General features: G+C 41.3%; 1 protein-coding gene across 1 annotated transcript in view; it reads left to right on the top strand.

Annotated features, from left to right (window-relative positions):
* Positions 1-27829, top strand: part of LOC122792799 (extracellular matrix organizing protein FRAS1-like) — a 4352848-nt gene that overhangs the window by 2363480 nt on the left and 1961539 nt on the right. The gene's annotated exons all lie outside the window — the stretch shown is intronic.

The raw sequence follows: 27829 nt of genomic DNA, 5'->3' as shown, positions 1-27829 counted from the left end.
TACCATCTCCAGAAAAAAGCTGTGGACAGGAATTTTTGGTGCTGTAAATGGAAAGGTGCCATGAAATGTAAAGGTAGACTAATTATTACTTCCATTGCCGATGGTGAAGAACTGTTGAAGTCTGTGATGCACATACACACAGCAAACCCCACGGAAGTTGAGAGGTACAGTATGTATAAAAATTTGTTTGAGTCCAACAAGGATTATGTATAAGGTCTTTCAAATCGACCCAAAGGTAATTTTAAATGTGGGAAGTGCAATTACTGTTGCCACACTTTGGAAACTGGGGATCAATTTAAATTGAATGGGAATAAACCTATTTTTATTAAAAGGCACTAGAATTGTAGTAGTGTTAATGTGGTCTACCTGGCTAAATGTCAAATGTGTCCAGTATTTTATTTCGGAAAGACCTCTAGAGCATTTAAGATTCTAGTTAGTGAACATATATATGATGTAAAGAAGGGAAGAATCACTAATGCCCTATTTAGACACCTTAAGGACCATCGGACACATATGTTTAAGTTCTTGATTATTGACCATTTAGTAAAGGATCCTCAGGGAAAAATTGTTGATTTGCATTTGGATGCCAGTGAACTGAGAAGGCAGTTAAGGTCGGATGCCACTCAGTATTCTGTAATTAATGAGGCAGTCAACATTGCTTGTATTTTAAAATTGAAGCACATAATGGGTTAAAGGGTTTGTTTTGTTCTTTTCTTTTCTAAGTATATTTAAGCGTGTATGTTTATTATATGTTAAAATGTCAATTTTAAACTTTTAAAGTATGAGTGTGGATTCATCCATTTGTTAACTTATATATAACCTTGATAGTATGTATTTTAAGTGGATTAGGTTGTTTTAGTAACTAATTAATCATGTGACACTATTAAGAAAAGGGTATTTAAGGGCTGGTTTTTATAGTGTATTTGTTCTGAGGAAGTCTCTAGTAGGAGAAGAAAGCGCTTAACCGAAACAGAATAAAGTTTAATTTTTGAGTTTGCATCGTGTTCCTTGTCTCATCTGATTTGGAGCTGTGATCTGTTGTGGCTTTGGAGGTTCTAAAGTTTTATTTCTTGTGATACAGTATGTGTGCTGAATTAAAACATAGAGCCCTTGTTTCTCATGATGCACCGTGTTTACTTGTAGAAGACGCATTGGCTTCTACTTTTTTAGATGTCATTCAGCATCTACCAGATAGTAGAGCATTATTGCAACAATCTTCTGGTGGTAGACATAATACATTACAAACACTTAATGTGCAAGAGTATGCTCTTAAAACTGGGACTTTTGTCGAGAAACGTATCATGGATACCAGTGGAGAGAATACAATCATAGTGTTCACTACAGTAAACAACTTGTTTGATCTCAACAATGCCACAATCTGGTTGGTGGATGGGGGGGGGTCTATATTAGAACATCGAAGTTTCAAAACTTCAAATGTTTTGATATCGAACCCTATTCAGCGAAAGCTGAAAATATCGAAGCAACAGAAAAACAAATTTTTTCCTAGGGAAAGAATTTGGTTGTCCATTTCTGTTGCTTTGGTATTTTCAGTGCTGTGGTGGAAAGTTACGGGTCGGGTTCAGGTAAGTGTGCGATTGTGTGGACGTGAGGGTTAGGGCGAGTTAGGGTTAGGGCGCGGTTTAGGTATGTGTGCGATTGTGTGGACGTGAGGGTTTTAGGGCGGGTTAGGCGAGTTAGGGTTAGGGAGCAGGTGAGGTGAGTGTGTGATGGTGACAGACCTTAGGGTTAGGGTTTGGTTTAAGGTAAGTGGGTAGTTAGTGGTGTGTGTATAGTTTAGTGTAGGGTTAGGCGTAAGATTTTAGGTGTATGTGTGTGGATTGCTGTTTGTTTGGTGTGCTTGTGTTGTGTGTATGTGTTTTGTAACAGTATGTTCTGTATGTTCGATGTTTTCAGCTGTCGCTGAATGGGGTTCGATATTAGAATATTCAAAGTTTTGAAACTTCGATGTTCTGATATAGACCCGATGGATGGAACCTTTTTCTGTAAAGGTGTGATTTGCACACAGTTGTGTAGCAGTCATGGGCTATTATGGTGCAGTGGGTATAGTAAGTCTGTGCCTTTGTTATAAAGTTTAATGAGTAAAAAGTCCCTTAGGGCATACAGTGCCATGTGGGAAGCTGTCTTTCAATTATTGGACGAACAAGGTTTTGAGTTGCATCTTCGGGTTGTATTGTGCGACTTTGAGATTGCCGCAATGAAAAGTATTGCCATAAACTTCAGTGATGTGAGATGTAAAGGCTGCCTATTTCATTTCAGTTGCAACGTGTGGCGAAAGGTGCAACAGCTGGGTTTAACACACTTGTACAATAGCCAATTATGTTTTCAGTTGTCAGTAAAGTCTCTGATAGCTCTTGGATTTTTACCAGAGGATGAAGTGTTGCAAGCATATACACATTTAAAGGTTACGTTTCCTATGGAAGGGCAGGAGCTTGTCAGGTACTTTGGAGACTGGTATGTACTCCAGGAATGCACTACAGAAGCTATTTAGGGGGCATCCTGGGTTTTATTTTCTGTCAGGTAAGTGTGAAATTACCTGTAAAATTTGGGACATAAGCTCTAAAGTGAATTTGGTCATGTGTGTTTGGTAATTTATGGCCCTAAACAGTACAGTGGCTGAAGTGTACACCTTTTTGCCTAGTCTGTGTAGGATCCTGCTATCCTTATCTGATGGTAGGAGTGTAGTGGAGGGCAGTAATCTAAATGGTTTGTCAGAAGCCACAGAAGTAACAGTAGACTCCACAGAAGGACATATGAAGTGGAACTTGCAGTCCTCTGGGACCTTATAAAAGCTGTCTGGTTTCTTGGGGGCAGGTGGCTGGGAATCTGGCCTGTGAAGCTGAGGCAAAATCATCAAGAAAACCAGGCAAGACAGGAGGACTAGCAGATGGGCTGGGTTATTGCACCTGTACTAGCTCATAGTATCATTTTTGTACTTCAGATACTTGGGTGCTGTCGCATTTAAAATGGTCTCTCATTTTAGCTAGAGTTTCTCCAAAGGAAAAGTCTTCCATAGGTGAATCTCCTCCATTGGATTCCTCTTCTGGAGAGGCATAATCCAGGAGGCATCAATCTGTGAAGAATAGGCCAGAGATTCCTCCCCTGAAGATGCCTCTTCCTCCGAAAAGAGACAGTACTGAGAGTGGGAGCTGTAAAACCTGGAGGAGGCCTAAGGGACATAAGGGCATTGAAAAGGCCTTGAGTGAATTGTTGCCAGTTGTGAACAGGTTATTTTTGTGGGGAACAAATGTTTGTTTTTTCTGTCTCTTTTTTGCATCCAAGTGTATCCTATGTAGGGTAGGAGGTCCAGACATAGACCTACATTCTGCCAGATCGGATTCCACTTCTTCCCTAAGAAGGATCTGAAGAATCCCCTTTGGGTCTTCCATTATCATGAGCTGTGATTCCTCTTGGACATCCAACACAGATGGCTGCTTGGCCTCTGCAGATGTGCAAAATCCGCTTGCCCTCCGAGCCCCAAGGATTCCTCCATAGTGCTTTTTTCTTGCAGCTTTAAGCACTGGTTCTCTAGGTAGATCGCTAAAGAGGATATGTACTCCTTAAGCTATGTGGCACAGATGCTTGACAGGTAGTGTTTTTTGTGGCCATGGTTTGGGCCTAGGCAGAACAAGCACTGGAGATGGCTGTCCTTGTGTGGAGTTTGCCTTCCACATTTGCACGTGTCCTTCTTGGATGACATGAACCCTAACCAAAGACCGTATCAAAATAGTCACAAATTCCCCAACAGGGTGCTTATCTGAAATTTGAAGAATCTCAAAAGACTGAGTCAGACTGTATGTTGGAGTCTGGCATTCAGATCTGGCTGCAGAGAAGTTCTGAGGATGATGCGTGTGTACGTCACTTTTATGGCCGATGTTTGATTGCAGCCTATACCACATACTCTACACTAAAAGTTCAACTAGAAAAGAAAAAGCAGCAAATGCACTGTGTGCAAAATTCTGTCTCTGTGTCTTGGGAATTCACCTCTATTCAACGCCTATCAACTTCAATGAAACCAAGTAGAAGTGAACAAAAGTTTATTGTAATGCCAACAAACAAAGAATGGTTAAGCACTTTCACACTTTCAGAACGTTCTGAGGAAGCTTGTTTTATTCAAGTGAAAGCGCTTAACCATTCTTTGTTTGTTGGCATTAAAATAAACTTTTGTTCACTTCTACTTGGTTTCATTGAAGGTGTTGTGGACCGTTATGAGCGTTGAATAGAGGTGAATTCCCAAGACACAGAGACGGAATTTTGCATACAGTGCATTTGCTGCTTTTTCTTTTCTAGTTGAACTTTTATGGTTGCTGCACATACTCTACACTAGTAAAAGTCTTTTGTATACTGGCTGACGTCTGTCAGCCAGTATACAAAAGACTTTTACTAGTATAGAGTATGTGGTATAGGCTGCCTATGACAGGGAACTCCCTCATGTAATGAATACTGCAACAGATGAATAGAAGGACATTAGTCATTACGGTAAGATTTTGCACAACTATTCTTTATTGGGTCCCGTCAAAGCTGAATTCTTGTCCTTAGAGCACACATCTAAGACCTGCTCTATGCTGATAGTTGAAGGATTGATTTCATTTATTATTATATTATTTATTTATTTTTTTTACGATGGTATTCCCTGGAGGGATGACTGGGGTGGAGGGAGGGGTAAAATTGGAGCGGAGTTTGTCAGGTAGAAGATTTACTATATTTCCCAGTTCCGTGAATGTGGCTTCACCTACCAACAGTTTATCACACTGTTGTGTTCCACCTTTCAGGTTTTGGACATAGTTAAAGAAAACCTTATAGTCATCCTTTGGCCTGGGATATGCTATCTTTACCTTAGAATTTGTGTTGTTGAATTTTATTAGTTCTGTTAGTTGTCTAATCCTTTGGATGATAGAATGTTAGCTATGACTTTTTTTCTTTTGTTGTACCTCCTGTTTAATTTTGGATTTCACTGGGTTATTTGGCTTAATTTTCAGCTTACGTCTGGTAGGCACAGCAGCCTCTGTGCAGTCATTGGCATGGTTATACAGAACTTCTGGGAATAATTCCACATAGACTGCTGTGTTGACTGGGTTTGGAGAGGCTTGAAATTCTGAAAGGTTGCTCTACTTAGACAGTTACTGGTATAGTTTCAGAGGTGGATTTATAGGTAAATTTATTTTCTAAGTGCTTCTGTACAGGTCACTATTAACTACCACTGCATGATGATCAGTAGGCGTGCAAAGGTGCCAAATTTACACAGGCACTAGTTGCAACACAAGAAACTGGCTTCTAAGCCCCTGGCCAATAAAACACCCAGACGTACAGATTTCTTACGTGTTTATCTACTCATAGACATGATTGACCAAGTCAGCACCTGCTGCCCCTAGATGGAAAATCCCAGTCCGTTTAATGTAGAAACACCAATAAAGATTGCTTGAGGGTGAGAGTGTAGTGCTACCATAGAACATCTTGAACTATCTGAACAAGATGATTTCAAGCATTAGGGACCTTTAACATGATTTTATAGTGAGAGTTGGATCACAAAGCTGTCTCCTTAGAAATAAAAATCAGTTTGATTACCCCAGCAAACCCTGTAACAGTTATTAACCATTCCAAAGCAAACTCCATCCTATTAAGTTTTAATTTGTCAAACTTCTATCCCCCTCCCAACCCCAAGTTCAAGACAACCTTTGAGGGATTGTTCACGGAGATGGTATGCACCCATGTAAACGGCTATATAGAGAATGTAATGACTAGAAGTATGCCCAAACAAACCACATTGGTGGAATCCTAACCTTAACATGGTGTATAGCAAAAGAAAAAAAGTCATACCTAAAATCAGGAAGTGTGACTCCAGTAATTAAACTCAACAGGAAACTAAGATGTCAAATTAAGTACTGCAGTGCCATTTATGAGATCAAGATTACCTCACAGGCTAAAGACAAGCAATAGGCCTTCTACAGCTATGTCCAAAACCTCAAAGGCAGCACACAACAATGTGCCAAACTGGTTACTGGGGTCACCTTCAAAGACCAGAGTAATATAGCAAATTTGCTGATTGAAAATACAACTTAAACTTCACCACCCACCCCTCACCTTCCCCCATGAAATAGCATACTAGCTAAGCTAGCATCTTAGCATACTAGCATAAGCTTCCCGCCACCTATTAACAGGGAGCAGCTCATGTAAATAGCCTGAAACATGTTCCAGGATCACATGATACAATTTTCATCTATAGCCTAAAAACTGGTTGTGTACCATGAGAATGGAAAACTGCAATGGTTATCCCACTTTATCAGGGTAGACTGTCAACTAACCCTTGAAACTCCAGACCTGTTTGTCTAACTAGTCTTACCTGCAACACTGTGGAACGAATTGTCATATAAATGATTAACAAAGATATAGGCAACCTTCAGACACTGGACCCAACTCAACTCAGTTAGGGCTTTGTCAAAGAAAGGTCATAGGTTCATGGGTAGGTACTAGGCTATCGGCCCAAGGACCTAAGTAAGCCTAGCCAACAAAGTTCCCTGGCTTACGCCAACCCAAGAAAGTTAATTTCCTGTGCCCCTGTTGAGCAGAGCCACAGAAGTGATCCCCGGGGTGTATTTCCTATTTCCCATCCACTCATCAAGATTTTTCTTGAAGAGTATTAATGAGGAACTTTGCTTGACATAGATAGGTAGCTTGTTCCAGAGTGTGGGAAGTCTCTGGAACAGGAATTTATTCCTCCAGCAAGTCCTGTTTATTGTGGTGACAAGGTTTAGGTCCCTAGAGCGCGTAGCTCGGAGGGACTGGGATTTCTTTAGGTGTAGCATATCCAACAGCTCTGGGTTTGACAGCTTTATATGTTAGGCAGAGATCACCTTGGAGTAGGCAATATGCTACAAGAGTAAAGCTGGAGTTTTTTGAGATGATCAGTGTAGGGCATCTGTTTGAGGCCAGTAATCCTCTTAGTGAGGTACTTCTGTGGCCCTTCCAGCTGCTGCTGATGTCTTGTGAGTTACATTCAAAAGGGGTGTTGTACTCTGTAATGGGTCTAATGAGTGTCGAGTAGAGGGGAACAATGACCTCTTTTTTCCTGGATGGGAACCCTTTTGTGATGAGGTGTACCATGTAGAAGGATTTCCTAACTACTGTGGCAGTGTGATTATCAAAGGAGCGACTACTGTCCACCTGGGTCCCAAGGTCTCTTATCACACATTCGGTGTTAAGAAGACTGCCGCCTATGTGGTAGTTCATGGGTACAGAGTTTTTACCAAAGGGGATAACAGTGCACTTTTTGGCATTGAGCTTGAGGCCATGACTCTGACACCAGGCAGCTGTCTCAGTGAGGCCCTTCTGTAGGATGGCCACATAATTTGGGGACTCGACTATAGCTCCTAGTTTGCAGTCATCTGCGAACTTCGTTAGCCAGAGGCCTTCTGTGTTAGCTTGTACTTCAGAGAAGTAGATACCAAACAGGAGAGGACCTAGGACTACACCCTGTGGTACTCCACTTGTCACTGGTTTGAAGTCAGATTTGGAGTCTGCAACTTTTACAGTTTGGGCTTTGTCACTGAGCCAGTTGGCAACCCATCTTGTGACATAGGGATTTATACCTAGTTTAGTGAGTTTAGCTATAATTCCAGAATGGGGGATGGTGTCGAAAGCCTTGGCGAGGTCAAGATAGGCTGTGTGAACTACCTTACCCTCGTCTACAGCTTTAGTGACTGCCTCAAAGAAGTCGACCAGGTTCAGGAGGCATGATCTGCCTTTCACAAACCTGAAATGGGTGGGGTTCAGAGTTTGGAGATTACCAATGTCATTGTTTATGAATTCCATGATATGTTCCATGGCCTTGCAGACCAGGCTCGTCAGGCTAATAGTCGATAGTTCCCAGGATCAGTGGTGGCTCCCCCTTTGTGGAGTGGGATAACTGTTGCTGTGCGCCATTCAGTGGGCACAAAGCCTGACTTGAGGCTATGATTGAACATGGTGCGTAGGTGGGGAGCCAGTTCATTCTGACGTTTGTGTAAAACACAGCCTGGGATGTTGTCTGGTCCCATGGATGCTGTGTTTTTGGCTTTAGAGAGTGCTGCTTTTACCTGTGAAGTTGTGATTACAGAGACTCTGCATTCTTCCTGTATGAATATGGGCCCTTTAGGGGGTGAGAGGGTGATAAAGTTAGCACTGAACCTATCTGCCAGGATGTTGTTAATATCAGTTGGTTTCTGTAATTTTTGTGCCTTTGTGCTGTAACTCAGAGTAGATCTGGGTGTGCATTGAGATTCTTGACATAGCTATAGAATGCTTTGTGGTTGTTCTTAGAATCAGCGGCAATCTTGTTTTCATATCTAGCTTTGGAGGATCTTATAAGGGATCTCAGCTTGTTGCTGAGGCTGACCAGGGAGCTCCTCGACTCATGGGATTTTACACTTTTGCAACAATTTCTTCCTTTTGTTGTAGAGTTTGTTTATGACATGTGACCAGCAGATTGGCTTTCTTTTTTTGGAGGATAGCGTCTTGGTTCTGTTTGGGATAGCACGATCCATGCACTCGTGTAAGTGCTTATAGAGTGCATTTGTGTAGGATTCAGCAGTCATAACTGCATTGTCCATCTGCATGGGTGTCCTGCAGTTTGCCACTTCTGTCTTGAATCATAAAGTTGGTTTTGGAGAACTTTTTTACCGTGGTTTCCTTAATGGGGGGTGGGGGCGGAATGTGGATATCTAGGGTGATTAGTTTATGGTCGGATCTGACCAACGAGGAGTTGACTTCAGGTGTGGAACACCGGTCACTCATGTTGGTAATGACTAGGTCTAAGATATTGTTGCCCCTGGTGGAGGTATGGATGAGTTGATCCAGGGCATTGGAATTTATGAATTCCAGAAAGTGCTGAGTGAAGAAGTTGGTAAATGAGTAGTTTTCCGAGTTAATGGTGGGTTAGTTGAAATTGCCCAATATTAGGGTATTTGGGTGAACCCTAATATTTTCCAATATATCAAGAAAAGAGGAGTGGGAATCCTGGAGCATGGTGGGGGATCTGTAGTAAGCTACAATTTGGATTGCAGTTTTGCCCAGAGTTAGTTGCACTTGGATAACCTCGGCTGCATTATGGTGAGCAACTAGCCTGGAGGTGTGGATATCCTTAATGAATATAGACACACCTCCACCTTTGGTGTTCCAGTCCAGGTTAGATGGCCGAAAAGTGTGGTATGAGTTACAGCATGGTAATGCAGGGGTGCTATCTGGAGCCTTGAACCAGGTCTCAATCACTGCACAGACATCGATGTTTTCCATTTTAAGGAGTGTCTTGAGTGAGTGCATTTTGAGATTTAGACTTCTAGCATTGAGTTGCACTGCCCTCAGTTTTTGCTTGCCTGTTCCTGTTATGGTAGTGAATTTGTCATTTGAATCTTGCCTAAAATAGGCACTATAGGGGCGGCAAGAACCTTTGCCAGTATCCGGAATCCCAGGGGTGGCAGGTGCAGGCCATCTCTGGCAAAGCATCGTGGTCTGTCGACCATGTCGTCCCAGGCAGACAGATACTGGATCCCATTAGAATGACACCTGAAGCTTAGCCAATTGTTGAAGTCAATCATTTTGTCTTTGTGCTGCGGTATCGTTCTGGGTGATGGCAGGATGCTACTCAGGGCTAGGGTCATACCTGCCTGGGCTACAAATCGGGGAGTTCTTCCATCTCTGTTTTCATGTAGTCCAGGGAGGTACGTCTCAGGTCGTTCACACCAACATGGACAATCACAGAGTCATATTTGTACTTGTTGTGAAGTGACCTGAGTGTGTGGGTTATGTGGCGGATCCTGATACCCGAAAGGCTGCTGACAGTGACCTTTTCCTTGTTTAGCCTGGTGAGTGGGACATCAGTGTGCCTGACTGTAGAGTCACCCATGAGTAGTGTGTTGGGTATGTTGTTTTGCCTTATGGGCTGTGGTAGGGTGGCACTCTGAGTCTGTGGGCTATGTGTCATTTGGGTTGTGTTGGTGGTGGGAGGTTGCTTGCATTTCTACTTTGGAGGTCACTGTTGCTTGAGCAGATTATTATTGAGAGCCTCCGCAGATGTTTTTGTTCTTCTATGTGTGGATTTTGGTGTTGTAGGTTTTGTGGGACTATGTGATAAGTGTGGTGTGGCGCAAGTGTTTACCTTCTCCTCTAGGTCAGTCTTGGTTGGAGAGAGTGGGAGGCTGGCATAATGGTTAAGGTGTTTACCGTACAGAAACAAGGTGCAGGGTTTGATTCTCACAGGGGGTAATTGGCTAGGCTTAAAATGGCCCACAAGGGCAGTTAGTCTAGTACTAATCTATGAATTTTACCTCTAGTTTGGCTAGATAAGTGCAGCTCTCACAGGTAGTGTTGGGAGGCAGGAGGAGTGGGTTGTCTGTGTACATTGAGGCATTTGCTACATTGCCCCAAGATGCCCAGATTCATCAGATAGACAGGAGACAACAATGGGAGCTGACCCTTGGACAGGCCTGAAAAAAAATATATTTTCCTCTAGACAAGTGAGGAAAGTGAGTACAAGAGCTGTTTTTATCTAAGCAAGTGAGGAAAGTAAGTACCAAAACTGTTTTACTCTAGGTAATGAGGAAGGGTGAGTGCTGTAGTAATTTGTAGTTTATTTAGTGCTTACAACAAGTTCTGAACAAGTGCTGAGCATGAATAAGCAAATTCAAGTGCTAAAACTAAGAATCTGTATCTTGTTGTAGATAGGTTTCCTAGTGCTTACCACTCCCACTGATAAACTAGAAGGCTTCCCTCAAACACAGAAATGTTTGGGGGCACAGAAGCTTACAAACAGTTCTGGATACAGCAAATCTGTATCTGGACTAAACTAGTTACAGGGAAGGTGGGAAACAAGTGCAAATGCAGGCTTTTAAACCAGAAAGTTGAAAGAGATGGAAAAACTGCCCAAATGGCCAATAAACTACAATTTCTAGGCCAGAAACCTGTCTTGTGGTAGATAGGCTACCTAGTGCTTACCACTCCCAGTGATAAGCTAGAAGGCTTCCCTCCAACACAGAAGGGCTTGGGGGCACAGAAGCTTACAAATAGTCCTGGATACAGCAAATCTGTATCTGGACTACTCTAGTTACAGGAAAGGTGGGAAACAAGTGCAAACGCAGGCTTTTAAACCAGAAAGTTGAAAGAGATGGAAAAACTGCCCAAACAGCCAATAAACTACAATTTCTAGGCCAGAAACCACTCTTGTGGTACATAGGCTACCATGTGCTTACCACTCCCACTGATAAGCTAGAAGGCTTCCCTCCAACACAGAAAGGCTTGGGGCATGTTTACTAATCCTGGTAAAATGACTTGGAGAAGCTCGCCAAGGCAACAGCTAAGGGGAAAACAGTACATACAGCCTACTTGGACCTGACTAAGGTATTCAATACAATGTCCCATTCAGGTATAGTTGATGGACTCGAACTGGGCGTAAACCCATACATAACTCAGACGTAGCTGTAGAAAGTCTTGTGGTTGTCTTCAGCCTGTGAGGCTGTCTTGACCTTATAACTGGTCTGTACTGTATATTGTCTGTGGGCCTCTGTTAAAAAATTATCTCTGTCCTAGTCTTTCCCTGTCAACAGAGACAGATAAGTAATATGAATAAACTCAGCCAGCTGGCTTGCAGATAAGGCCCAGGTCATCAGGATTCATGAAGCCACCTCCACTAAGAGACTGGTTTCCAGCAGAGTACCTCAGGGCTGTGGGCTGGGACCATTCCTGTTTGGCAGTTACTTCTCAGAGATAAGAGCTAATGTCAAGGACCTTTGAATGGCTGCACATTGGGAGCAATCATAGATTCCTAGACACAAACATCTTACAAGAGGGTCTGACACAGACAAATGACTTGTGCCAAAGTGTTGGATTAAAGCTCCATGCCAAGAAATGCATTATAGTGTCTTTTGGGAAACTATCACTTGGTCTAATCACTCCATCAATAAGACACTCTTAAAAGTTGACCTGGTAGTCGGAGTACTGGGAACATATGTAGACAGTAATGTGGCCTTTGACCAACATGAGACCAAGGTTGTAATAAAAACATTCTATGTCACCCAACTTATAAATAAGAGCATGGCATCCAGGATGAAGGAAGTCACACCTCCCAGGCCAATCACAGATATAGTGCCCCCTTTGGCATGTATCTGACCAGACATATGCAACAGTTGAAACTGTCACAAGTCTCCTTACCAGGAGAATCCAGGGTACAAACACATTGTAATATATGGATCTCGTTAAAGCCCAGTCTTTGTAGTCTGTCTCCTACAAGTTACTGAGAGGCGATCTATGCCTGGCATACATGTCATCCTCATTTCCAGCTCTGGTGGACCTTTTGCACATCCATAACACAAACAGCAACAGAACCATTAGATCCAAATTTTGCTTGTGACTTAAAAAAGACATGTTGGTGAGACAGACGTGTGTATTAGAGGATCCTTATGCTCAGGAATAGGCTTCCCATCCATGTGAAGCAGAGTCCATTTCCTAACCCTGTATAAGCATAACCTTGAAAAATGGATGGGAAATTGGAAATTTACCCCAAGTCTGGCCCTCCTGTCCCTGATGGATACAGGCAGTCTGTAATGCCCAACATAACCTGTAGAAACTTTCTAACGTACCCCCTCCTAATAAATGCCTGTGACACACACTGACACAGTTGGGTTGGGTTGTGTGGCTGGCCGTATAAAGGCACTCTGGTAGTCATTAGCCTAGTATATACCTAAGAACCTATGATTTGATGTCCAAAATCAACAAATAAAGGAAAATAAAAACAGCAGCACTTTAAAAGAGTTAACTGAAGTGCAAAACAATAAAAGAAGTGTCCTATCTCTCAAGGATGGAGCAGGACTAATTTAGGACACTCTCAGAGTGGGGTGAGAGTGCCAAGCAGGTTGGAGCTCAGGGAAAATAAGCATGAGACAATTTGTAGTAAGAGAGGTTTACCCAAGAGCAGTACTGCTTTGCTGGGTCGGCATTCAGTATTATAGATGTATGGAAGACGGTGGGTGAACTTGCATGAATTATTCTTTGTTGAAAGGGCTGAGAGAACAACTTCCGTAGTAATCAAGGGGGGTGGCTGGGATTGTGGAACCTGTGGGATAGCTGTAACAGTGGGTGGAGTAAAATTTGTGCTAAATTTCTTGGGTAGGATGTTTGCTATTTCCTTTGGCTCAGAGAGTGTAGAATTATTGTGGACTAGTTCCGAACACTGTCAGTTGTTAGTTCTTAACTTCCTGACATAGTTTAAGATTTGTGGTTATTTTTTGTTTTCAGTTGCTATTTTAAATTCATACTTAGTTTTTAGCTTCCTAATGGTTTCCTTAAGCTGTTAGTTTGCTTAAATTTGGTCTTAAGGTAGGTAGAATAAGATGTATTTATATGCGTTAAGAAGTTTCTTTCTATTGTTTAATTTATTTTACTAGTATTACACCACAAATGTTTGCTTTTAAACTTCTCTTTATTTGTTGCAGATAGGGACTACCTTATAATTACAGCTGTTTAAGTGGGACCAACGTCAGAGGACGAGGTAGCAGCTTTTTAGCAACAGGATCCTTCAGAGGAGGATTACAGCAGAATTTATTTAAGTCATCAAGTAATTGAAAAAAGTATTTTTTTGAGAAGTCCTTAAACACAGCTATTTACAGGGAAAAAACACCAGTTTCAAAGCAAAAGGTTACAGTAAATTATGGCCTGATTTAACAAGATCTGATACACATGGAGCTGTGCAAAAAATGGCTATATTTGTGAGGACTAGATCTAGGATGTTGGGGCCCCTAGTAGGACAGTTAACTAGTTGTGAAATAGATTTAACATTTGTAATATCAAGGAACAGATGGGCATGCCGACCATTGATAGTGTAGGTCAGTCAGTTTATTGATGGATAGTTGAAGTCCGTTAGCAGAAACGTCTTGAGTTGAATGAGAATTTCAGATAATGTGATAAGATGGCTATTGTGCTCAGAAGGGGATATAGAGGGTGTTCTTTGCTAGCTATGAAGTGGTGGTTAGTATTGTTTAGGGTGGTTTGGACTTCTAGGAGTTTATTTGTGGTGCCCCAAGGAATTTGTTGTGAGTTGATGATACCCTTGACAAATACTGATGTTGTTGTTGTTTGTTGTTTGTCTTTTGGCATTTCCTGGTTAGGGGTCGCCACAGCGGAACTCCGGTCCGCTAATGATTGGTAGTTGTTTTTTTGTTTTTTTTTAAATGGTGTCGAGTTGCCAGCCCAACGCCCAGCCTTCAACGAAGGCACGCCCATTCAACGTATGTCTTTGAATGCCCACTCGACCGTGGGGAGGGCATGCAGACTCCACACAGAAGACACTCCCAACCCAAGTCGAGAATCGAATGGGAGAACCTCTTGCTGTGAGGCAACAACGCCACCGCTGCACTGATACTCCCCCACAATTGCCGGTTGGTCTGAAAATATTGTAAGTATTATACCCAGGAACAGAGGGAAGGGTATTCATTGTTCTGAACCCATGTTTCTGTAACTATACATATATGAATGTGTTCAAGTTGCATGAAAGCCTCAAGTTTGGGCATTGAGTCAAACTACATTAATGTGTTCCAGATTAGAATTTTCTAGATTGGAATGCCCGTCAGATAGACTTTGTCTAAAAAAAGTCCAAAAGTAAGAACTTGAGCCTTCACACACTACTAGATAGCATCATTTGGACACTTCTCAGTCAGACAATACCCCAGCATTGCTCTGTACTGCTTTATCAACCAATTACCTTCAATACAGGATAGTCTCTTTCTTTTAACCTGCCATTGACTATGTAAACAGAAATGTCAGTGATTACAAATAAAATTAAAACCTTAACAAGGAAAAACTGGGGAAAAATGCACATAGTAATTACCTTCACCAAATCTTTCAGACTCGTGTCGTATGCACTTATGGGGGGAATGTAGCAACTAAGTGTTTAGTCACAGATAGTGGTAATAGTGGTGTTACATCTCACCGCCGTAATACGGCAGAATTTGTGAGAGATTTTAGGGATTTTCTTCCTTAAACCCTGCAAACAATAATAAAACTAATCTTAATAACAAATAACTTGCAAACAAAGCCATCTCCCAATCTTTTTCCTTCAAAGAAATAGCAGTAAAGGAGCAAAAGCACATATTATTAGTAAGATAAATAATTCTGTAACCAAGTTTAGTGAACTCCACCTAGAACTGTAAAGAATGGGAGCAGTTTGTATAGCCATACCAGTGGCATTTGTCTTAAGCCTTGCATTTTCCACAGCAATTAGTCCAAAACCATTTGCACATGCAGTCATAGAACAAATACCCAGTGGCGACTTGTGCTATTGGGCTGCAGGACTGCAACTCCCCCAGCTGTAGAGAAAGAAAAGAACATTTTAACAATAACAAATATGTATTATTATTTATTTTAATGTTACTAGCTGTCTAGCTGGCTGAAAGCTCTGAGTCCGAATCGCAAAGTCCCGAAACTCAAACTGCACATGCTCACCGAGTTCCGAGGATTTTTTTTTTTAATTAGTCTCTGTAAATTAAATCTGGACTGCTGTAAAAGCAGTCTAGATTAAAGAAAGAAGGCATCAGTGTGATGCCCAGAAGTCTATGCTGTTTAACCCACACAGTAAAATGGAAGGGGGATCGGACTGCCACGTCCGCAGTCACATACATGATGTGAATAGCCTGGATGGCTACCGATTGGTTTTCGCTGTCTTCTCGAAAAAGAGAGCGAGAAACAATCGGTACAGTTATAGTACTACTAGCACAGTTGTTTTTTTGTTGGTGTTATGAGGAGTCACAAGTTAACCGTTGCTGAAAAACAACTTTTTTGGCTTGTCTAGTTGCCTTGCATGTTTGAGATGGTCAGATTATTACAGGGAGAGAGACAGTCACTCAACTCATTTTTTTTAACTTTAAAACTGAGGTAGGTGACTGTGTTGGTTCTTACTTAAGTTACGTTAGTTACTGCAGCATGGCTGAAGGTTGTTTACCTCTCTAATAGGAAAGTAAGGAAACACGTCCATACAAAGCAGTTGTAAACACTTGTTTTGTTTCCTGTGCACTTTCTGTATGTGTCTAGACACCTGTTGGCATCCAGTGATGGTAAGAACACACACACATTCATATACAGTCTCTTTTCTTCAGAAAATGCATTCTATAGCAAAGCCTGTTCTTCTAGCAGCTTAAGTGCAATATTTAAAATTTGTCTCTAATCTGGGGTGTTTACCTTCATTATTTGTTGGATTTGTCTCTGATTCATGTGGTAAAAGGCTGATAGCTAGTAAGTAGCAATTATGACAGTGGTCATTTGCATTTTTTACATATAACAGGAACATTAGTACAACCTTTACATTTTGATAGCTGTTGTGAAGCTGAAATTAAACCATGCTCTTTTCAAAAACACTAATCTTCAGAACTGTGTACATGGAGGGGATTTCTGAATATGTGAAGATGGCATCATTTGATTAGTTTAGAAATGTGTCGTACGTTTGCTTTTTATATGTTTAACATTCTGCTTCTATGTGTGTAGCATATATTTTACTTACATTTTCTACATGGTGCAAAAAAATAAATGTGGCTTATATTTAAACAGTTGGAAGTTTCAACAGTGCCTAGCTAATTTTTGTGGCTTATATAATGGGTCCTAACTTTAATGGTAGCACCTCCCTGAGACAGCAAATTATCCATTATATCCACAGGCCCCAGGAGCATGAATTTCAACATAAGCATATTTTAAGTGCTATGATTTTGATCCTTCTGCTAAGGTTTTTGATGGTCTCCTGTTATGACTTTGTCAGCTGCTCAAGTTAACAGTACTAATATTAAAAAAGGTGTCCCTTCTTTCACAGGTTCCCAGCTGTATTGTGTGGCTATTTTATGTTTTTTGCATCACATTTTTAGTCTGTTTTTCATAAAATTGTGATTTTCTGGCAAATTAGTGGCAAATCATTAAAGACTGAAGTTGGAAAATAATGACAGACATCTGAGTTTCAGATTTCATACCCTTTAGAAAATTCATAATAATGCAAGATCTACTATTCTGTTATCTTTATAAGTTTGTAAGAGCAATGTTTAAAAATTGTTCTTATTTTTGGGCCTTTGTCCCACTTCTATGTATGGCTTTGTCCAGATTTCTTGCTCTGAGGTTGAGAGGTATGACAAATGTGTCAGGGTCATCACAGTCATCCAGAGACATTTCAAATTGTGACATACTTGTTGCACCCCACTACTCCATGTAGTGACACTGGATGTGTCCAAGCAAGGCAAGGAGCAATTATGCAGTGTAAGTGTGCAGAGTATCCCCCCATCCAAGGTAGACAGACGTAATACAGTGGCTTTTCATCTGTCCTTGATTTTGCAGAATGTTCTGGTTTTCTGTCATATTTTTGTACTGTTGATTTATGCTTTTTATTGTTCAGAAAGTGCCTGTTGCTGTGTGTTTAAGTAGCAATGCTTTAATGGCCATCGGGTAAGCTTGTCTGAGATTGTAAGATGCAAGTAAGCTTTAGTAAGGATACTATTAAAGAATTACCAACATTGAAAGCCTTGTTGTTGTTGCCATGCAGAGAATACTTACATAACTAGATAACGTCTAAGCCTTGGGTATTGAAATGCGTATGGCAGTATTTGTAATAAAGGACAGGATTACAGTGTTTTAAGAAGCTCAGTGCATTTGTTGGAGACTTGCAGTCATCTTTGCAGGCTTTATCCATAAACTAAACAGAATGTCAATCTATCATGTGTGGTCCATAACCTCTGCAGTAATCCTTTAAAAAATGTATCTTGAATTTGTTTCTTGTTTGCTGTTCTTTTTTTACTTTGATCATGTTTTCCCATGAAACAAGTAGTTAGTTTCAGGCAGCAGGTCTTTTTTCAGTAAGAAAATGTTTTACAAGTGGGGGTATCACAGAGATTGCTACTTTCAGCATGTTACTTGGTACTTTTATAAAGCTGAATATAAATTATAATTAGAATTGCAGTGCAAGGAGAAGTGGTTTGAGTTGTGTGCTGCTTGTTTTTCTTATACTTGATTTTGACTGGCATTCCAGTAATGTATTTAAAAAGTAATTTATTTTTTCATGCCTCACAACCTTTTTGTTTCCATCTAGATATTAATTAAGCTGTCATGCAGCCAATGCATTGAAATATTTTATTCTTCTACACTTCATTTTGTCTTGATTGGACTTTCATAGGACGGCATATTTAATTAAAGTTCCAGTTTTTGTGGTTTTGAACATAGCTCCGCCGCTTTCTAGTTGGCTGCACCCCTTCCCATTGGCCGCAACCATTCAGCTGTCTCCTGCAGCCACCCTTTGATTTGAAGTCACCAGCTGCCACTGCATATACCCAAAGTAATATCCCTGAAGTCATCAAAGGGCTGTGGACCAATTTCAAGTCTTTATCCACTCACTAAAATTTTCAAAAAGAAGTCATGCATAGAGCTTTTAATACCTTTATTAAATCATCACATTTTAAGCTGTAACGTGTTTTTGTAAGTGAAAAGAAACACAAACCATAATAACAGTTTTTGTTATACCGTATAAATAATGTGTTGACTTTTAACACCTTTCATTCAGCCCAATATTACTTAAATTCCTCAATTACTAACTTCACTTTTTGTTTTGTTCCCACAGCTTCCATGTATTTCTATGAAATCTGCTCATTCCCTTTTCTAAAGATCCCAACCTCTATTTCTTTTATTTCTTGTACAATATTTATGGGTATACATTTTGATTTTGGTTTTCTAGTAATTGCTTTTTTGACATTCAGTAGCTTTAAATGTGGTAATGCATTACAGTGTTTTGGCAATTTAGAACTTGTACCCAGCTCAAAAGAATTTTGTTTTTTAATTAAAATATCTGTCCCCATGGACTATAATTTTTGCAGATGACATTATGATCTGTAGTGAGAGTAGGTAACAGGTGTAGGAGACCCTGGAGAGATGGAGATATGCTCTAGAGAGAAGAGGAATGAAGGTCAGCAGGACTAAGACAGAATATATGTGTGTGAATGAGAAGGAGGATAGAGGAATGGTGAGGATGCAGGGAGTAGAGGTTGCGAAGGTGGATGAGTTTAAATACTTGGGATCAACAGTTCAGAGTAATGGTGAGTGTGGAAGAGAGGTAAAGAAGAGAGTACAGGCAGGATGGAGTTGGTGGAGAAGAGTGTCAGGAGTGATTTGTGACAGACGAGTACCAGTAAGAGTGAAAGGGAAGGTCTACAAGAGGGTAGTGAGACCAGCTATGTTATATGGGTTGAAGACAGTGGCACTGACAAAAAGGCAGGAATGTGAGCTGGATGTGGCAGAGTTAAAGATGTTAAGATTTGCACTGGGTGTGATGATGGTGGACAAGATTAGGAATAAGTATATTCGAGGGTCAGCCCAGGTTGGAAGGTTTGGAGACAAAGCCAGAGAGGCAAGATTACATTGGTTTGGACATGTGCTGAGGAGGAGGGATGCTGAGTATATTGGGAAAAAGATGCTAAGGATGAAGCTAACAGGTAACAGGAAAAGAGGAAGGCCTAAGATGAGGTTTATGGATGTGGTGAGAGAGGACATGCAGGTGGTTGGTGTAACAGAGCAAGATGCAGAGGACAGGCAGAAATGGAAATAGATGATCCGCTGTGGCGACCCTAATGGGAACAGCCAAAAAAAAATGCTGAATTAAAATATCTGTTCCTCACAACAATTCCATAATAGTACTCTGTACAAAATTTCTAAAATCTATCAACTTGTTTTACTTCTAAAAAATGTCCCCAGTTAGGTCTGTCTTCCTCATCACACCTCCAGGATTTGGTATCTGCTTGAGTAAGAATCCCCTAAAGTTTACTTGGGTTATACAAACACCTATGAAAACAATTTCACTCAAAAATCCTAAACTTTCTTGACTTTGTTACATAATTGAGTGTCGTAAACATTTCTTCCTATCGCACTTTTGTCAATTGTGTCTTCAGTCTCTTTCTGATCTTTTCTAACCCCCTCTAACTAATTTTTTATGATGTAATATTTCACAAATTCTATCCATTTTCATGAGTTCAGAATGTTCCACAACACCACAATGTAACTTTATGAATTTATCAAGTACAAAATTAGATTACCTGTGAATTAAGGTAACTTTTCTTGAAAAGTAGCAGTTTTATCTGTGATTCTGAGGGTCCCTTATTTTATTTATTTATTTTGCCAACAGCTGTAAATATAAAGCAACTAAAGGGAAAAGAGAGCAATTCTGTCTAGTTCAAACACAGCTTCTCAGAGAGGAACCATTCTATTCTACCTTAATTCTTGCCTCTGGGCCATTCATGTATCTTCCTGATTAACCATATTATTCTAGCAAAGTCCTAACTAATGCTATCAAATGTCATCTTTGCATCAAGATGCACCAATAATAGCAGAATTTTTCTTCCCTCTAGTTGCCACTCTATCGTCATTGTTCTGGTAATGTTGTTAAATGATTCCCTTAGGTTCATAGATGTATACTAGGCTAACCACCACAAAAGGCCTTTTTAAGTCAAGCCATGCATCCCAAATCTCTGACAAATTCTGGTACCCTAGATAAGTGTAAACCGAGGCTTGGGAGATAAAACATTTGTAAGCAGGGGCCTGGGAGATGACACATTTACAGGCTGCTTGTGTCCATTAGAGGCATAGGTGCCAAACCAGGGATGAATTTTCTGTTCCCCATTTAATTGTTCAAGTTACACTAGAATTGAAGTTAGGGAGGAACTCTGCTTCACATGGATGGGGGGTGTGTTCCAGAGAAGGAAAGTTTCTGGGATACATACCTGTCTCTCCAGCAGATCCTGTTTATACAACAGGCAAGGCTTACGTCTTTAGAATGGGTCATTCTGTTGGTGGTTGTTTTGCAGATGTGCAGGAGATCCATTAGGATGAGGTCTGATAATGCCTTGTTTGCCAGGCATAGATCTTTCCTCAACAGCCTGTAGGATAGAATATGGGGACAGATCCTTAAGGCAGTATGCATACAATATGTTACTTATTTTTGGTGAGGAACCTCTGTGGATGTTCCAGTTGTTGATGTGCCTGGTAAGTACATACCAAAAGGGACATTGTACTCGATGATAGGTCTGATGAATAACAAATATAGTAGAAAAATGACCTCCTTGGACCTAGATGCCTTACCTTTGTTTATAAGTTGCACAACATAGAATGAGATCCTCACTACTGTAGACATGTGATCGGTAAATGCTAGATTACTGTCCGTGTGTGTCCCTAAGTCCCTAACTACTGGGTCATCTCTTAGGGATGTGTTGTCAATGTGATAGTTACCAGAGGTGGATGACTTCCTGAAGGGAACTGTTATGCATTTCTTGGCATTTAGGTTGTTTGTGTCAGATCTGCCTGGAGAGCATTTGTGTCGGTTTAGGATTCTATGACAGCTCCTAATTTGCAGTCATTTGAAAATGTAGTCAGTCAAAGGCCATTGACATCGGCCTTGACTTCAGAAAAGTAAATGCCAAAAAGAGGCAGTCTGTGTATTGATCCCTGAGGGACTTTGCTTGTGAAAGGCTTGTTTGTAGATGTGGACTCCCCAGTTCTAACTTTGTGTATTTTTTTTAGAGCTAGAGCTAGCTGGCTATCCACCAGGTGGATTAAGGGTTTATACACAATTTCTTGAGTTTGTCTACAACACCTGAGTGGGATATTTTGCCAAATGTTTTATCCAGCTCAAGGTAGGCAGTGTGAACTGCTTTGCCCTCATCCGTTGCTTTGGTGACCTTCTCATAGAAGTCCACCAGGTTGAGGAGGCATGACCTGCCATTGACTAAACCAAATTGCATTGGGGTCCATTGTCTGGAGGTTTCTTATATCATTATTGATCATTTCTATGATAATTATTTACAAAGCTTTGCATTTGAGACTAGTGAGACTTATGGGTTGTAGTTTCCAGTGTCTGTAGATGGCCATCCTTTGTAAAGAGGGATGACATTTGCTCTTCTCCATTCATGAGGGATGAAGCTTGTTTACTGGCAACAGTTGGATAACAGTTCCGGATGGCCTGAGATGTCATCTTTCTTGCTGTTTAGAAGGCATCCTGAAATATTGTCTGGGCCCATTGTTGCAGTGTTTTTGGCCTTAGACAGAGGATTAAGGACCTGCTCCTTAGTGATAGTAGGGGAGTTATATTTGGTATTTCCTGAGGAGAGATTGAGGGGGAGACCAGGGTAAAGTTGGAGAATTTATTGGCCAGTGAGTTTGCTATATCTTCTAGCTCAGTATAGGTAGCACCATTAACAGTGAGCTCCACACACAATTGTGTATTGCCATTGAGGTTGTGGACATACCTAAAGAGTGGCGTGTGATTGTCCTTGGCCTGGGATGCCAAATTTACCTCAAATTTGGCTTCAGTAGACTATATTTATCCTGTGAGTTATTTAGTTGGAGAGTACTTTTATCCTGCGTGGTGCTGCACCTCCTAATTTTTGCCATGATTTTCTTCTTTCTGTTATACAGCTTGTTGATGATGTGGTTTCACCAGGGTGGCTTGTTTTTTCAACTTAGTTCTCCTCTTCTTCCTGCTGGATACAGCTGCCTCTATGCAGCTATTAACATGCTTGTTTATGGTTTCTGTGAACAGTTCCATGTTCTCAGGGTCTATAGGGACTTCATAGTAGGACGTTAGCCTTTGAGTTGTTCCTGAACATCCAGGGTTAGCTGGGGTTCCAGGATTTATTTTTACTTCAAAGGAGACCATTTTGTGGTCTGACCTTACCAGAGAAGACATTATACTAGAGGCTGTGCAGCACTCTCCCATATTAGCGAGGACCACATCCAGTATGTTTGCATGTCTGGTCTGTGTATTGTCAGCCTGTTCCAGAGAGTTTGTTTTTACAAAATCCAGGAATCTCTGTGCCTGCACGTTTAGTGCCATATATGATTCCCAGATAATAGTGGGGTAATTAACGTCGCCTGTGAATATGGTATTGTGTTGGATAGTGAATGTTTCCAATAAGTTTAAATACATGTTACGATTTTCCTAGGTCATAGAGGGGGACCCATAGCTTGCAAGGAAGTGATATGGGATTTTTGCCTATAGTGATTTGAACTTGGAGAATCTCAATTGCATTGTCCTGTTTGACCAGCCTTGAGGTTTTTTTTACTTTTGATGTAAATCAAGAGACCTCCACCTTTAGTCCCTATCTGTGTAGTAGCTGGTCTAAATGTATGTGAGAAATGTATGTGAGGCATTATAGCTTTGTACTGACGGTGTGCTCTCCTTGACTTTAAACCACGTATCAGTGACTGCACAGATGTCGGCATTCTCTAGTGTGAGGGAAGCTTGTAGGGATTGGAGTTTGTTTAGACTCCTAGCATTTGAGCAGTACCACCTTTAGATTTTCTTCATTTTGATTTGCTCTGTCAGAAGTACTTTCAGTTTGGCATTGCCTAAAAAAGACACTGTGGGGGAAGACAATGTTTTAGCTAATAATCGGAAGTCTGGAGGTGAGATCTGTGGACCATCCCTGGTAATGCAGCATAGTCTATTTAACATCTCCTTCCATGCTTACAAATATTTTACCCCCTTAGAATGACACTAGAAACTAACCCAGTTATTAAAGTCAGTCATCTTCTGTTCATATTGTGGCATCATCCTTGGATTGTGGCATCATCTTGGCTAAGGTAAAATGCTGCTCAATGCTAGACTCATACCAACCTGGGATGCATATTCCGAGAGCTCCATGATGTCTCTTTTTATATAGTCTAGGGAAATATGTCTTAGATCATTTACACCAACTGGACCATGACTGACTCATACTGGTACTTATGGTCCATTGACCTGAATGTGTGCATAATGTGGTGGATCCTGGCTCCTGATAAGCACCTGACTGTGACTTTCTCCTTACTCAGCCTGGAGAGAGGAAGAGGAACATCAGTGTGTCTCACGGTGGAGTCTCCAATGACCAGAATGTTGGATTGTGTGATGGCTTGCCTTATGGGCTTAGAATTAGATGCTCCAAGAGATGTGGTTGTATGTGTTGATGTGGGGGTATGGTTTTGAAAGAGTGCATTCGGGACTGCTGAAGGCATTTGTTATATGTACTTAATTTAGGAGGTCTTTGGGGTTTAAGAAAGCTACATTTAAGTGCCCTCAGTGTATGTGTGTCTATGTGTCTTCTTTGAACTGTGTGATGAGTGCAGTGCAGCATGTGTACTACTGACAACCTGATTGACAGTAGGAATGATTTTATGTGAGAGCTTTGCCTCCAGTGACATTGCATAAATACATCTCTCACATACCATGATAGTTTGTTTGCAAGTTAGCTGCTTGTCAGTAAACATGAGTCAATCTCTGTATTATGTCAGGTTGCCCATATCCATCAAGGTGGTAGCAAAGATGGCGGGAAAGTTCTTATCCATGGCAGAAGGCCCGTTTTATTGATTATACAGTTGCACTGGGAGTGTAAAGGAATGTTAGGAATATCTATCTGGTTTGCAACATTGGGACAGAGCTTGTCACTGCAAACCAGTTGACCTGCGTGGAACTAGGTATTGGTGAAATTTCAAGGGTGCATTTACAAGAAAAATGTCAGCTCAAGGTGTTTGCATATATACAGGGTACTGCCAAACACTTGGGGGGGGGGGACTAATAAGTCAACCCTGAAGATGTATGAATGAAGTATTTAGGGAGATAGTCTAAAGTTAGTTAGGTAGCAACTAATCAAGCAGTACTTTACTGAAAAAGAATTAGTTTTGTCAAGAATGATCAGAAGAGGGGATTCACCTGATCTGCTAGTACTAGTGCTGGTCTCACCACAGCTGTATGCTGCTGGTATGCACTGCTTCTTTGCTTCTTCTCTTACCAAATGTAAAGCAATAGCACCAATATGAAGATGAGAAGCAGGCCACTGGCTCTTTGGTGATTAGCAGTCTTGTGTCAGATGATGCAACATATTCTGTAGGCTTGTTGTATCCTTTTTCTGGTAGATGCCTTAAATACCAACCAGACCAATCAGGAAGGTCGAACAATACCAACCAGACCAATCAGGAAGGTCCAACACAGACACTCATTGCCTAATCAAAAACAGTCAGGAATCAATGCAGTCTCAGCAGGAGCAAAATATAAGCACTGATTCTAAGTTGGGGTCTATATTAGATCAACGAACGCTTAAAAAACCGAATGCTGATTGATCGACCTTATGTAAGGGAAAGCTTACAATCTCGAACTGTAAGATCAGCGATCTTTTTCCTGGGGGAAAAAAATCTCTGATCCAAAACACATACACACAACAGAAGCACACCAAACAAACAGCAATCCACACACATACACCTAAAATCTGACACCTAACCACCTAACCCTACACTAAACTATGCACACACCACTAACTATCCAATTACCTTAACCCAAACCCTAACCCTAAGGTCCGTCACTATGGCATACTCACCTCACCAGCTCCCTAACCCTAACTCACCTAAACCCACCCTAACTCTCACATCCACACAATCGCACTCATACCTAACCCTAACTCACCTAACTCACCCTAACACGCACATCCACACAATTGCACACTTACCTGAATCTGACCTGTAACTTTCCACCACAGCTCTGAAAATACTGAAGCAACAGAAATGGGCAACCAAATTCTTTCCCTAGGAAAAAATTTGGGTTTCTGTTGCTTCAATATTTTGAACATTCGCTAAAATAAGGTCGATCAATCAGCGTTCGCTTGTTTAAGCATTCACTGATCTAATATAGACTCTCTAAGTTGGTACCTATGGAGTAGTTATCAGGCTCTGATGATCAGCAGTCTCCAGGAAATAATGTCCCTATGCTCCTGTCATCAGGAGCAGAACAGAAGCACTAATCCCAAGATGAATAACTGAGAGGCAGAATGTGGGCTCTCCAGTAACTGGTGGTCTTGGGGACCAGATGTTGCAGATTTGAATGGCAAGATGGGAAAAAAAGGGTTAAGATCCTAAGAGCTGCAGTGTAAGCTGTTAAATATGCAAGAGGGATATCCAAACTTCAGCAATCTAAGTGGAGAGCCACTAATTTTAAAAGAACAAGATACACTGGAAGGGTGTGGGTGTAGAGAAATACAGTGGGATGACCAGTAAATTTAAACAGCTGAAGAGGAGTGGTTTTACAAAATGATAATTTGTGCTTATTCACAATAGCCAGTGAAAAAGGAGAGGGAGGGAAATGTGTGGTCAAATAAGGGGCAGGCAACTAGAAAGACAATTGAGTTTAAAAACAGAACAACACAAGGGTGGAAGAAGTTTAATATGTCCTTCTATTCCTATGTTGCAGTATTCTTTATATGAAGGATTTCCTGCTGTAAACAATCCAGATGTCTGGCCAGTATACAAAGCCTTTTACCACTGCTAGGTACATGGGACATCGCATGTAGGCCCAAGGCTGGTGTCGGCCATAAAAGTGATGTCCGCATGTACCATCCTCAGAATGTCTCTGCCACCCATCTAAACACCATCTTCGACCGTCAATCTGCTCACCTGAGTTGTCGATTGCTGTACAAGCCTTTTCAGGCAAGTGCCCCTTTGGGATTTTTTCTTTTACTACTGCTTTTCTGTCTGAGGTTATATGTCATCCAGGACCATAAGTCTTGCTCTGTATGTCAGACGTTTGTTCCCAAAACCTTGTGTAATCACCTTCACTCTCTCATATTTTCCTTACAAAGTAATGTTATGGGGATACATCGGGCCCTTTTGCTGAGCCTGCAAAGAAAGCCAAGAAGCTTAGGCCTGAAGCTTCACCTGCACCTCCCATTCTGAATGTCCCTCTCAAGGACAGTGAAGGACCAGAGGCCCATTTGGAATATGGCTCTGATTCCTCGGTTGGTACCAGAGTGGAAGCTGTCAGGGAGGCAGCCACTGGCAAGTCCTCTGAGGTGTCGCAGACATCCATTTCAGATGAGCAGGGGGGAACCTAGGCTCATTATATCGGAATGCCCTTGAGGAATACCTCAGATCTTGATTTGGGAGGAGTTACCAATGACTGTTATAGAAGGCAGGCCTACATTGGGTCCCTCCACCTTCCATAAGGCTGGTGTGCCCTTTAAAAAGAGACAAAAAACCCCACTATATTCCAGCTCCTCAGGAACCTCCGCCTGACTGACAGGCCTTCATACAGGGATTATTTACTGCCTTTATGGCTTAGAAGCCTTTCACTGGTGTTTCCCTTCCTAGCCCGCCTTCTACTATTTCCCCTCAGAAGAGGTTTAAGGAGCAAGAATTATCCAAAGATGAGGATTCCTCAGAGGAAGAGGCTTTGGCATACTCTGCCCAAATTTCTTCTCCTTTGGAGTATGCTTCACCTGAGGACGAGTCCAGTGAAACTGAGTCTCCTAGTGAAGATATCACCTTTGGGGAAACTGTTGCACATATGGAGGTTTTGAAAAGGTGGACCGCTCACAGGTTGCTGATGTGCAGAGAAAGTATTATTTATTCCAAATAGATCCACCTTCTCCTTCTGCTGTGCCTCTGGTTCTGCTAGCTTTTCTGGACACTTTCACTTCTGCTTCTAAGAGTCCAGAGTCTCAACCTCCTGCCCCTAAACATCCAGGTAGGTTCTATAAAGTTCCAGAAGACTGTGAATTCTTTTTTATAAATGCCCTGCTGCAGACCCATTAGTTTCTGTAGCTTACTGATAAGCCATCCAGACTTTTGCCTTCCACTTCTCTTCTCCCTTCAGATAAGGAGAGTAAAGCCATGGAAAGGCTAGGGAAAAAAGTGTACACTTCAGCTACTCTTGATTTTAGGGCAATTAACGATCAAACCCATGTGAATAAGTATGCTTTGGCCCTTCTTTCTCAGGCCTTTGAGCTTCTCTATGATTTTCTGCATTCAAATGTAAAGTCTCAGCTTT

This window comes from Protopterus annectens, chromosome 2.part0 (genome assembly GCF_019279795.1).
Source record: "Protopterus annectens isolate FY-2018-M chromosome 2.part0, PAN1.0, whole genome shotgun sequence".
Classification (NCBI taxonomy): domain Eukaryota; kingdom Metazoa; phylum Chordata; order Ceratodontiformes; family Protopteridae; genus Protopterus; species Protopterus annectens.
Note: the sequence above shows the minus strand (reverse complement) of the source record. Positions and strands in the feature narration are given on the sequence as shown.